This window comes from Myxine glutinosa, chromosome 1 (genome assembly GCF_964187855.1).
Source record: "Myxine glutinosa chromosome 1, kmMyxGlut1.1, whole genome shotgun sequence".
In the NCBI taxonomy this organism is placed as follows: domain Eukaryota; kingdom Metazoa; phylum Chordata; class Myxini; order Myxiniformes; family Myxinidae; genus Myxine; species Myxine glutinosa.
In genome coordinates this window covers 99707711-99720795 of record NC_136261.1, presented here as the reverse complement: position 1 = coordinate 99720795, position 13085 = coordinate 99707711, and the positions used below count along the sequence as shown (strand labels likewise).

The following is a 13085-nucleotide window of genomic DNA, read 5'->3' as shown; positions in this document are numbered from 1 at the left end:
AAAGCCTCCAAGACTGCAGGGTGGTATGGTGTCCAGGAGAGGAAAAAAAGCCCACAAGACTGCAGGGTGGTATGGTGTCCAGGAGGAGGAAAAAAAGCCCACAAAGACTGCAGGGTGGCATGGTGTCCAGGAGGAGGAAAAAAAGCCTACAAGACTGCAGGATGGCATGGTGTCCAGGAGGAGGGAAAAAAGCCTACAAGCCTGCAGGGTGGTATGGTGGGTGTCCAGTCGGAGGAAAAAAAGCCGACCCAGGCTCCCCCTGCAGGAGAAAAAAAAGCCTACAACACCCGGGGTTCTCAGGCGGTCTACCATCGAGGATACTAACCGGGCCCGAACCTGCTTAGCTTCCGAGAGCGGACGAGATCGGGCGTATTCAGGGTGGTATGGTTGTAGGCAATAACGGATTCTCTTTGGAAATACTTGAAGGACTGAAAATGTTTCCCAAGTGAGAGTTTCGTATTTTCTGCCACCAACGGTGGATGGAGGTTATGTTTTTTACCCCTGTCTGTTTGTCTGTCTGTCCATTTGTGAACAGGATATCTCAAAAGGTTGTAGACGGATTCGGACTAAATTCGGCAGAGATGTGGCGTGTGTGACAAAGACGAAATGATTCGATTTTGGTGAAGATCCAGAATCGGATCCGGCTCCGACAATTCTTTAAAATGATTCTTCACCATTGGGAGACAGGGCCAAAAACGACACATCCAGCAGGATATCTCAAAACGTTATGGACGGATTTGGACGAAGCTTGGTGGAGAGGTTGTGTGTGTGACAAGGAAGAATCGATTCAATTTTGGTGAAGATCTGGATCCGGACCCATCTCGTAGAATTTTAAAGTGATTCTTCACCATCGGGCCAAACAATATAGCCTCTTTTTTTTTTTCTTTTTTTTTTTTTTTTGTATACAGAATCGAGGCTCTTGTAAGAGCTAACACATTAAACATGAAAACGTGCACGGACACATTTTTTTTTTTGTTTGTTTTTGTTTTTTTTGTATACAAGATCGAGGCTCGTGAAAGAGCGAACATTAATCACACAGAAAGACAAACAGACACATAAAACAAATAACATCGGGAGCGGTAGACAAGATGGGGAGAGAGGGGGAAGGACACAAACACAACATTTGAGAGCAGGGACCGAGAGACATGGAGACATCGAGAGATCTGTGGGAGGGAGAGGGCTTTGGGGGGGAGGCATGTGAAGGGGGGGAGGCATGTGAAGGGGGGGGGGGGGGGTGGGAGAGGTAGAAACATATGGACACTGCCAGGATTTCCAGGAAATAAGTTGGAATTTCAAACAAGGTGGATCTGGGGTGAATTAGTGGGGGTAGAAAAGATCAAGGTTATGGATGGGGGAAGATAAGAGATGGTGGTGAACAGCTGTTTTAAAGACCTGGAGGGAGGAGAGGGATTGAAGGGAGTGTGGGAGTTTGTTCCACAGGCGGGAGAAAAGAGGAATGAAAGAGTGAAGGTGAGCAGAGAGCCGAGATTTCGGCAGTTTAACCATCAGAGGGTTGCTGGCAGATCTTGTGCGACCTGTAGGAATATTTGGGGGACAGAGCACAGAGAGAGCTGGGGGAGCAAGGCCGGAGAGGAGTCGGTAGAAGACAGAAAGACCACCTACCTGCCTGCGGTGAGTGAGTGAAAGGCCCTCAGAGATAGCTTCATCGCGGGAGATTCCAATGATTTTGAAAGCTTTGGATTCAACAGCGTGAAGCCGAGCCAGGTGTGAGGCAGGAGCACCAGCCCATAGGGGAGAACAGTATTCCATTGAGCTGCGGATGAAAGCCTTGTAAGTGGTGAGGAGCTCAGGTGTGCCGAGGAAGGACTTCGCACGACGGAGGATGCCCAGTCGGCGACTGGCTTTGGAGGCCAGCTTGGAAATGTGGTTTTCCCAAGAAAGATCATGGCAGATAGTGAGACCCAAAAGCTTGAGTGACAGAACTTCTTGGAGAGGATTGTTGAGAAAGTAGATGGGAGGGTTGTCCAGTCGATCTTTTCGGAGAGACATAGTAAGAGAGTGAGATTTGGCAGGATTGAAAGACATGTTCCACTTGTTTGACCAGTCTGTGATTTTGTCCAGGTCTTCAGAGAGTGAGGAGGCTGCAGACTGCCGATCTGAGGGAAGAGGAATGGAGCGGCAGAGAGTGGAGTCATCAGCAAAGAGATAGAGAGGATTTTCCAGAGAGTCAGAGAGATCATTGATAAAGACCAGAAAAAGCACAGGGCCCAGCACACTTCCTTGGGGAACTCCAGCCTGAACAGGAAGGGGAGATGAGAGAAATCCATTCAGGGCCACACGTTGACTACGACCAGAGAGGAAGTCCGCAAGCCATGCATGGAGATTTCCATGGATACCATAGGAGGAGAGTTTGGTGAGCAGAGCTGGGTGCCAGACCGTATCAAAGGCCCTTGATATGTCAAGGGAGACAGCTCGTATCTGGCAGGATATCTCAAAAAGTTATGGTAGTTAAGGGGAACTCTGGAATACAAAACGTGACCAGTGCACCTGGTGGAGGTATGCTCTCTTCTGAGTGCCGTTCGAGTTTACTTTTAATTTCCATTTGAAACTTTTCTTTCCATCACGATCTTCTTTTTCAATGGAGAACCCTAGCATTCTTTCCAATTCCTTTTCGGTAATGGTAGTGGTGGCAGTTGTACGAGTGGTTTTTATTCTGCTCGTGGGAGTGGTAGTAGTCAGCTAGTAGTCGTAGTCGTAGTCGCAGTGGCGGTACTGATAAAAGTAGGCTCGTTGTAATCGTAGTAGGCCAATAGGGGTGGTGGAAGTACTCGTGGTCGTTCGTAGTAGTTGAAGGCTCGTAGTAGAGGTAGTTGTAGTTGAAGGCGAGGAGTAGTGCGGCAAAAACGAACATACCAGCGAGCGTGTCAGACAGCACAAATCGCAGACAATCAAAATAACCCTCCCCCTGCAGGAGAAAAAAAGCCAACAACACTCCCTCCCCCTGCAGGAGAAAAAAAAGCCTACAAGACTGCAGGGTGGTATGGTGTCCAAGAGGAGGACAAAAAGCCAACAAGAGTGCAGGGTGGTATCGTCTCCAGGAGGAGGAAAAATGGCTGACAAGAGTGCAGGGTGGTATGGTGTCCAGGAGGGGGAAAAAAAGCCTACAAGACTGCAGGGTGGCATGGTGTCGAGGAGGAGGAAAAAAAGCCTCCAAGACTGCAGGGTGGTATGGTGTCCAGGAGGAGGAAAAAAAGCCCACAAGACTGCAGGGTGGTATGGTGTCCAGGAGGAGGAAAAAAAGCCCACAAGACTGCAGGGTGGCATGGTGTCCAGGAGGAGGAAAAAAATCCTACAAGACTGTAGAGTGGAATGGTGTCAAGGAGGAGGAAAAAAAAGCCAACAAGACTGCAGGGTGGTATGGTGTCCAGGAGGAAGAAAAAAAGCCCACAAGACTGCAGGGTGGTATGGTGTCCAGGAGGAGGACAAAAAGCCAACAAGAGTGCAGGGTGGTATCGTCTCCAGGAGGAGGAAAAATAGCTGACAAAAGTGCAGGGTGGTATGGTGCCCAGGAGGAGGAAAAAAAGCCCACAAGACTGCAGGGTGGCATGGTGTCCAGGAGGAGGAAAAAAAGCCTATAAGACTGCAGGGTGGCATGGTGTCCAGGAGATGGAAAAAAGCCTACAAGACTGCAGGGTGGTATGGTGTCCAGGAGTAGGAAAAAAAAGCCCACAAGACTGCAGGGTGGTATGGTGTCCAGGAGGAGGAAAAAAAGCCCACAAGCCTGCAGGGTGGTATGGTGTCCAGTCGGAGGAAAAAAAGCCGACAAGACTGCAGGGTGGCATGGTGTCGAGGAGGAGGAAAAAAAGCCTCCAAGACAGCTGGGTGGCATGGTGTCCAGGAGGAGGGAAAAAAGCCCACAAGACTGCAGGATGGTATGGTGTCCAGTCGGAGGAAAAAAAGCCTACAAGACTGCAGAGTGGCATGGTGTCCAGGAGGAGGAAAAAAAGCCTCCAAGACTGCAGGGTGGCATGGTGTCCAGGAGGAGGAAAAAAAGCCTACAAGACTGCAGGGTGGTATGGTGTCCAGGAGGAGGAAAAAAAAGCCAACAAGGCTGCAGGGTGGTATGGTGTCAAGGAGGAGGAAAAAAGCCTCCAAGACAGCAGGGTGGCATTGTGTCCAGGAGGAGGAAAAAAAGCCTACAAGACAGCAGGGTGGCATGGTGTCCAGGAGGGGGAAAAAAAGCCTACAAGACTGCAGGGTGGCATGGTGTCGAGGAGGAGGAAAAAAAGCCTCCAAGACTGCAGGGTGGTATGGTGTCCAGGAGGAGGAAAAAAAGCCCACAAGACTGCAGGGTGGTATGGTGTCCAGGAGGAGGGAAAAAAGCGCACAAGACTGCAGGGTGGTATGGTGTCCAGTCGGAGGAAGAAAAGCCTACAAGACTGCAGAGTGGCATGGTGTCCAGGAGGAGGAAAAAAAGCCTCCAAGACTGCAGGGTGGCATGGTGTCCAGGAGGAGGAAAAATAGCTGACAAGAGTGCAGGGTGGAATGGTGCCCAGGAGGAGGAAAAAAAGCCCACAAGACTGCAGGGTGGTATGGTGTCAAGGAGGAAAAAACGCCTCCAAGACTGCAGGGTGGCATGGTGTCCAGGAGGAGGAAAAAAAGTCTATAAGACTGCAGGGTGGCATGGGGTCCAGGAGATGGAAAAAAAACCTACAAGACTGCAGGGTGGTATGGTGTCCAGGAGGAGGAAAAAAAGCCTACAAGACTGCAGGGTGGCATGGTGTCCAGGAGGAGGAAAAAAAGCCTCCAAGACTGCAGGGTGGTATGGTGTCCAGGAGGAGGAAAAAAAAGCCAACAAGGCTGCAGGGTGGTATGGTGTCAAGGAGGAGGAAAAAAAGCCTCCAAGACAGCAGGGTGGCATGGTGTCCAGGAGGAGGAAAAAAAGCCTACAAGACTGCAGGGTGGTATGGTGTCCAGGAGGAGGAAAAAAAAAGCCAACAAGGCTGCAGGGTGGTATGGTGTCAAGGAGGAGGAAAAAAAGCCTACAAGACTGCAGGGTGGCATGGTGTCGAGGAGGAGGAAAAAAAGCCTCCAAGACTGCAGGGTGGCATGGTGTCGAGGAGGAGGAAAAAAAGCCTCCAAGACTGCAGGGTGGTATGGTGTCCAGGAGAGGAAAAAAAGCCCACAAGACTGCAGGGTGGTATGGTGTCCAGGAGGAGGAAAAAAAGCCCACAAGACTGCAGGGTGGCATGGTGTCCAGGAGGAGGAAAAAAAGCCCACAAGACTGCAGGATGGCATGGTGTCCAGGAGGAGGAAAAAAAGCCTACAAGCCTGCAGGGTGGTATGGTGTCCAGTCGGAGGAAAAAAAGCAGACCCAGACTCCCCCTGCAGGAGAAAAAAAAGCCTACAACACCCAACTGGTGTTACCAGGCGGTCTCCCATCCAGGTACTAACCGGGCTCGAACCTGCTTAGTTTCCGAGATGGGACGAGAGTCAAGCGTATTCAAGGTGGTATGGTCATAGGAAATAACTGATTCTCTTTGTAAATACTTGAAGGATTAAAAATGTTTCCCAGTTGGGAGTTTCGTATTTTCTGCCACCAACGGTGGATGGAGGTTGTGTTTTTTACCCCTGTCTGTTTGTCTGTCTGTCCGTTTGTGAACAGGATATCTCAAAAGGTTGTAGACGGATTCGGACTAAATTCGGCAGAGATGTGGCGTGTGTGACAAAGACGAAATGATTCGATTTTGGTGAAGATCCGGAATCGGAGCCGGCTCCGACAATTCTTTAAAATGATTCTTCACCATTGGGAGACAGGGCCAAAAACGATACATCCAGCAGGATATCTCAAAACGTTATGGACGGATTTGGACGAAGCTTGGTGGAGAGGTTGTGTGTGTGACAAGGAAGAATCGATTCAATTTTGGTGAAGATCTGGATCCGGACCCATCTCGTAGAATTTTAAAGTGATTCTTCACCATCGGGCCAAACAATATAGCCTCTGGCAGGATATCTCAAAAAGTTATGGTAGTTAAGGGGAACTCTGGAATACAAAACGTGACCTGTGCACCTGGTGGAGGTATGCTCGCTTCTGAGTGACGTTCGAGTTTACTTTTAATTTCCATTTGAAACTTTTCTTTCCATCACGATCTTCTTTTTCAATGGAGAACCCTCGCATTCTTTCCAATTCCTTATCGGTAATGGTAGTGGTGGCAGTAGTACGAGTGGTTTTTATTCGGCTCGTGGGAGTGGTAGTAGTCAGCTAGTAGTCGTAGTCGTAGTCGCAGTGGCGGTACTGATAAAAGTGGGCTCGTTGTAATCGTAGTAGGCCAATAGGGGTGGTGGAAGTACTCGTGGTCGTTCGTAGTAGTTGAAGGCTCGTAGTAGAGGTAGTTGTAGTTGAAGGCGAGGAGTAGTGTGGCAAAAACGAACATACCAGCGAGCGTGTCAGACAGCACAAATCGCAGACAATCAAAACAACCCTCCCCCTGCAGGAGAAAAAAAAGCCAACATCACTTTCCCTGCAGGAGAAAAAAAAACTTACAACACTCCCCCTGCAGGAGAAAAAAAACCCTACAACACTCCCTCCCCCTGCAGGAGAAAAAAAGCCTCCAAGACTCCCCCTGCAGGAGAAAAAAAATCTTACAACCCTCCCCCTGCAGGAGAAAAAAAAACCCTGCAACACTCCCTCCCCCTGCAGGAGAAAAAAAGCCTGCAAGACTCCCCCTGCAGGAGAAAAAAAAAGCCAACAGCACTCCCCCTGGAGGAGGAAAAAAAGCCAACAACACTCTGCCTGCAGGAGAAAAAAAGCCTACAACTCTCCCCCTGCAGGAGAAAAAAAAGGCAACAGCACTCTCCCTGCAGGAGAAAAAAAGCCTACAACTCTCCCCCTGCAGGAGAAAAAAATAGCCAACAACACCCTGCCTGCAGGAGAAAAAAAGCCGACAACACTCCCCCTGCAGGAGAAAAAAAAAGCCAACAGCACTCCCCCTGCAGGAGAAAAAAAAGTCGACAACACTCCCCCTGCAGGAGAAAAAAAAAGCCAACAACACTCCACCTGCAGGAGAAAAAAATGCCGACAACACTCCCCCTGCAGGAGAAAAAAAAGCCAACAACACTCCCTCCCCCTGCAGGAGAAAAAAAAGCCCACAAGACTGCAGGGTGGTATGGTGTCCAGGAGGGGTAAAAAAGCCTTCAAGACTGCAGGGTGGTATGGTGTCCAGGAGGAGGAAAAAGCCCACAAGACTGCAGGGTGGTTTGGTGTCCAGGAGGAGGAAAAAAAGCGTACAAGACTGCAGGGTGGTATGGTGTCCAGGAGGAGGAAAAAAAGCCCACAAGACTGCAGGGTGGTATGGTGCCAAGGAGGAGGACGAAAAGCCAACAAGAGTGCAGGGTGGTATCGTCTCCAGGAGGAGGAAAAATGGCTGACAAGAGTGCAGGGTGGTATGGTGCCCAGGAGGAGGAAAAAAAGCCCACAAGACGGCAGGGTGGCATGGTGTCCAGGAGGAGGAAAAAAAGCCTATAAGACTGCAGGGTGGCACGGTGTCCAGGAGATGGAAAAAAAGCCCACAAGACTGCAGGGTGGTATGGTGTCCAGGAGGAGGAAAGAAAGCCCACAAGACTGCAGGGTGGTATGGTGTCCAGGAGGAGGAAAGAAAGCCCACAAGACTGCAGGGTGGAATGGTGTCGAGGAGGAGGAAAAAAAGCCTACAACAGTGCAGGGTGGTATGGTGTCCAAGAGGAGGAAAAAAAGCCGACAAGACTGCAGGGTGGTATGGTGTCCAGGAGGAGGAAAAAAAAGCCCACAAGACTGCAGGGTGGTATGGTGTTCAGGAGGAGGAAAGAAAGCCCACAAGACTGTAGGGTGGCATGGTGTCCAGGAGGAGGAAAAAAAGCCGACAAGACTGCAGGGTGGTATGGTGTCCAGGAGGAGGGAAAAAAGCCTACAAGACTGCAGGGTGGTATGGTGTCCAGGAGTAGGAAAAAAAAGCCCACAAGACTGCAGGGTGGTATGGTGTCCAGGAGGAGGAAAGAAAGCCCACAAGACTGGAGGGTGGCATGGTGTCCAGGAGGAGGAAAAAAAGCCGACAAGACTGCAGGGTGGTATGGTGTCCAGGAGGAGGGAAAAATGCGCACAAGACTGCAGGGTGGTATGGTGTCCAGTCGGAGGAAAAAAAGCCTACAAGACTGCAGAGTGGCATGGTGTCCAGGAGGAGGAAAAAACGCCTCCAAGACTGCAGGGTCGCATGGTGTCCAGGAGGAGGAAAAAAAGTCTATAAGACTGCAGGGTGGCATGGGGTCCAGGAGATGGAAAAAAAGCCTACAAGACTGCAGAGTGGCATGGTGTCCAGGAGGAGGAAAAAAAGCCTCCAAGACTGCAGGGTGGCATGGTGTCCAGGAGGGGGGAAAAAAAGCCTACAAGACTGCAGGGTGGTATGGTGTCCAGGAGGAGGGAAAAAAAGCCAACAAGGCTGCAGGGTGGTATGGTGTCAAGGAGGAGGAAAAAAAGCCTACAAGACAGCAGGGTGGCATGGTGTCCAGGAGGGGGAAAAAAAGCCTACAAGACTGCAGGGTGGCATGGTGTCGAGGAGGAGGAAAAAAAGCCTACAAGAGTGCAGGGTGGTATGGTGTCCAAGAGGAGGAAAGAAAGCCGACAAGACTGCAGGGTGGTATGGTGTCCAGGAGGAGGAAAAAAAGCCGACAAGACTGCAAGGTGGTATGGTGTCCAGGAGGAGGAAAAAAAAAGCCAACAAGGCTGCAGGGTGGCATGGTGTCAAGGAGGAGGAAAAAAAGCCTACAAGATAGCAGGGTGGCATGGTGTCCAGGAGGAGGAAAAAAAGCCTCCAAGACTGCAGGGTGGCATGGTGTCCAGGAGGAGGGAAAAAAGCCCACAAGACTGCAGGGTGGTATGGTGTCCAGGAGGAGGAAAAAAAGCCCACAAGACTGCAGGGTGGTATGGTGTCGAGGAGGAGGAAAAAAAGCCTACAAGACAGCAGGGTGGCATGGTGTCGAGGAGGAGGAAAAAAAGCCTACAAGACAGCAGGGTGGCATGGTGTCCAGGAGGAGGAAAAAAAGCCTACAAGACTGCAGAGTGGCATGGTGTCCAGGAGGAGGAAAAAAAAGCCTCCAAGACTGCAGGGTGGCATGGTGTCCAGGAGGAGGAAAAAAAGCCTACAAGACTGCAGGGTGGTATGGTGTCCAGGAGGACGAAAAAAAAAGCCAACAAGGCTGCATGGTGGTATGGTGTCAAGGAGGAGGAAAAAAAGCCTACAAGACAGCAGGGTGGCATGGTGTGCAGGAGGGGGAAAAAAAGCCTACAAGACTGCAGGGTGGCACGGTGTCGAGGAGGAGGAAAAAAAGCCTCCAAGACTGCAGGGTGGCATGGTGTCCAGGAGGAGGAAAAAAAGCCGACAAGACTGCAGGATGGCATGGTGTCAAGGAGGAGGAAAAAAAGCCTACAAGACTGCAGAGTGGCATGGTGTCCAGGAGGAGGGAAAAAAGCCTACAAGCCTGCAGGGTGGTATGGTGTCCAGTCGGAGGAAAAAAAGCAGACCCAGACTCCCCCTGCAGGAGAAAAAAAAGCCTACAACATCTGGTGTTCCCAGGCGGTCTCCCATCCAGGTACAAAGCGGGCTCGAACCTGCTTAGCTTCCGAGATCGGACGAGATCGGGCGTATTCAGGGTGGTATGGTCGTAGGCAATAACTGATTCTCTCTGTAAATACTTGAAGGACCGAAAATGTTTCCCAGTTGGGAGTTTCGTATTTTCTGCCACCAACGGCAACGGTGGATGGAGGTTATGTTTTTTACCCCTGTCTGTTTGTCTGTCTGTCCGTTTGTGAACAGGATATCTCAAAAGGTTGTCGACGGATTCGGACTAAATTCGGCAGAGATGTGGCGTGTGTGACAAAGACGAAATGATTCGATTTTGGTGAAGATCCGGAATCGGAGCCGGCTCCGACAATTCTTTAAAATGATTCTTCACCATTGGGAGACAGGGCCAAAAACGATACATCCAGCAGGATATCTCAAAACGTTATGGACGGATTTGGACGAAGCTTGGTGGAGAGGTTGTGTGTGTGACAAGGAAGAATCGATTCAATTTTGGTGAAGATCTGGATCCGGACCCATCTCGTAGAATTTTAAAGTGATTCTTCACCATCGGGCCAAACAATATAGCCTCTGGCAGGATATCTCAAAAAGTTATTGTAGTTAAGGGGAACTCTGGAATACAAAACGTGACCTGTGCACCTGGTGGAGGTATGCTCTCTTCTGAGTGACGTTCGAGTTTACTTTTAATTTCCATTTGAAACTTTTCTTTCCATCACGCTCTTCTTTTTCAATGGAGAACCCTCGCATTCTTTCCAATCCCTTATCGGTAATGGTAGTGGTGGCAGTAGTACGAGTGGTTTTTATTCGGCTCGTGGGAGTGGTAGTAGTCAGCTAGTAGTCGTAGTCGTAGTCGCAGTGGCGGTACTGATAAAAGTGGGCTCGTTGTAATCGTAGTAGGCCAATAGGGGTGGTGGAAGTACTCGTGGTCGTTCGTAGTAGTTGAAGGCTCGTAGTAGAGGTAGTTGTAGTTGAAGGCGAGGAGTAGTGCAGCAAAAACGAACATACCAGCGAGCGTGTCAGACAGCACAAATCGCAGACAATCAAAACAACCCTCCCCCTGCAGGAGAAAAAAAAGCCAACATCACTCTCCCTGCAGGAGAAAAAAAAACTTACAACACTCCCCCTGCAGGAGAAAAAAAACCCTACAACACTCCCTCCCCCTGCAGGAGAAAAAAAGCCTCCAAGGCTCCCCCTGCAGGAGAAAAAAAATCTTACAACACTCCCCCTGCAGGAGAAAAAAAAACCCTGCAACACTCCCTCCCCCTGCAGGAGAAAAAAAGCCTGCAAGACTCCCCCTGCAGGAGAAAAAAAAAGCCAACAGCACTCCCCCTGGAGGAGGAAAAAAAGCCAACAACACTCTGCCTGCAGGAGAAAAAAAGCCTACAACTCTCCCCCTGCAGGAGAAAAAAATAGCCAACAACACCCTGCCTGCAGGAGAAAAAAAAAGCCAACAGCACTCCCCCTGCAGGAGAAAAAAAAGTCGACAACCCTCCCCCTGCAGGAGAAAAAAAAAGCCAACAACACTCCACAAGCAGGAGAAAAAAATGCCGACAACACTCCCCCTGCAGGAGAAAAAAAAGCCAACAACACTCCCTCCCCCTGTAGGAGAAAAAAAAGCCTACAAGACTGCAGGGTGGTATGGTGTCCAAGAGGAGGAAAAAAAGCCTACAAGGGTGCAGGGTGGTATGGTGTCCAAGAGGAGGAAAAACAAGCCTACAAGACTGCAGGGTGGTATGGTGTCCAGGAGGAGGAAAAAAGCCGACAAGACTGCAGGGTGGTATGGTGTCCAGGAGGAAGAAAAAAAGCCCACAAGACTGCAGGGTGGTATGGTGTCCAGGAGGGGGAAAAAAGCCTTCAAGACTGCAGGGTGGTGTGGTGTCCAGGAGGAGGAAAAAAGCCCACAAGACTGCGGGGTGGTTTGGTGTCCAGGAGGAGGAAAAAAAGCGTACAAGACTGCAGGGTGGTATGGTGTCCAGGAGGAGGAAAAAAAGCCTACAAGACTGCAGGGTGGCATGGTGTCCAGGAGGAGGAGAAAAAGCCTACAAGACTGCAGGGTGGCATGGTGTCCAGGAGGAGGAAAAAAAGCCTACAAGACTGCAGAGTGGCATGGTGTCCAGGAGGAGGAAAAAAAGCCCACAAGACTGCAGGGTGGCATGGTGTCCAGGAGGAGGAAAAAAAGCCTACAAGACTGCAGGGTGGTATGGTGTCCAGGAGGAGGAAAAAAAGCCACAAGACTGCAGGGTGGTATGGTGTCGAGGAGGAGGAAAAAAAGCCGACAAGTCTGCAGGGTGGCGTGGTGTCCAGGAGGAGGAAAAAAAAGCCCACAAGACTGCAGGGTGGCATGGTGTCCAGGAGGAGGAAAAAAAGCCGACAACACCCAGTGTTTCCAGGCGGTCTCCCATCCAGGTACTAACAGGGCCCGAACCTGCTAGCTTCCGAGATCGGACGAGATCGGGCGTATTCAGGGTGGTATTGTCGTAGACAATAGCTGATTCTCTTTGGAAATACTTGAAGGACCGAAAATGTTTCACAAGTGAGAGTTTCGTATTTTCTGCCACCAACGGTGGATGGAGGTTATGTTTTTTACCCCTGTCTGTTTGTCTGTCTGTCCGTTTGTGAACAGGATATCTCAAAGAGTTGTAGACGGATTCGGACTAAATTTGGCAGAGATGTGGCGTGTGTGACAAAGACGAAATGATTAGATTTTGGTGAAGATCCGGAATCGGATCCTGCTACGACAATTCTTTAAAATGATTCTTCACCATTGACATTGTGAGATCGGTCCAAAAACGATACAAAGCAGGATATCTCAAAAAGTTATCGACGGATTTGGACGAAACTTGTTGGAGAGGTTGTGTGTGTGACAAGGAAGAATCGATTCAATTTTGGTGAAGATCTGGATCCCGATCCATCTCGTAGAATTTTTGAGTGATTCTTCACCATCAGGAGAAAGGGGCAAACACGATACATAGTAGGATATCTCAAAAAGTTGTGGACGGATGATTTTGATTAAATGTGATTCTGTTTTGTGATTTTCTGGTCTACTGAGACACAAAATGTAAACTGTTCACCTTGCAGAGGTATGCTCTTTAGAGTGCCGTTCTAGTTTTACTCCTGTTTTTGTTTGTGTGTCTATCTGTGATGAGGATATCCCATACAGTTGTAGAGGGATTCAGACAAAATTTTGTGTACAGGTTGAAGTATGTGACAACGACAAAATTATTGGATTTTGGTGAAGATCTGGATCTGGATCAGAGAATTTTAAAAGTAATTTTTCACTATTGAGGGATAGGGCCAAAAACAATATATAGCATGATTTTTCAAAAAGTTGTGGATGTATTCGGATGAAACAAGGTGGATGAGTTGGGTAAGTGACAAGAACAAGCCGATTACTTTTTGGTTCAGGTCCGAATCCAGATCCGGCCTATCGGTGGATAAATAAACTAACTGTTCACCCTGGTAGAGGTATTCGCTCCGAAGAGTGCTGGTCCACTTTATAACTAAAGTAGCAGG

At 49.4% G+C, this 13085-nt stretch overlaps 3 pseudogenes; all 3 read right to left on the bottom strand.

Moving 5' to 3' along the window:
- Window positions 1-275: 275 nt before the first annotated feature.
- LOC144890250 (5S ribosomal RNA) lies at window positions 276-395 on the bottom strand (annotated as a pseudogene).
- Window positions 396-9541: 9146 nt separating this feature from the next.
- Window positions 9542-9660, bottom strand: LOC137419958 (5S ribosomal RNA; annotated as a pseudogene).
- A 2277-nt stretch (window positions 9661-11937) lies between these two features.
- Window positions 11938-12055, bottom strand: LOC137420161 (5S ribosomal RNA; annotated as a pseudogene).
- Between the last annotated feature and the right edge of the window lie 1030 nt (window positions 12056-13085).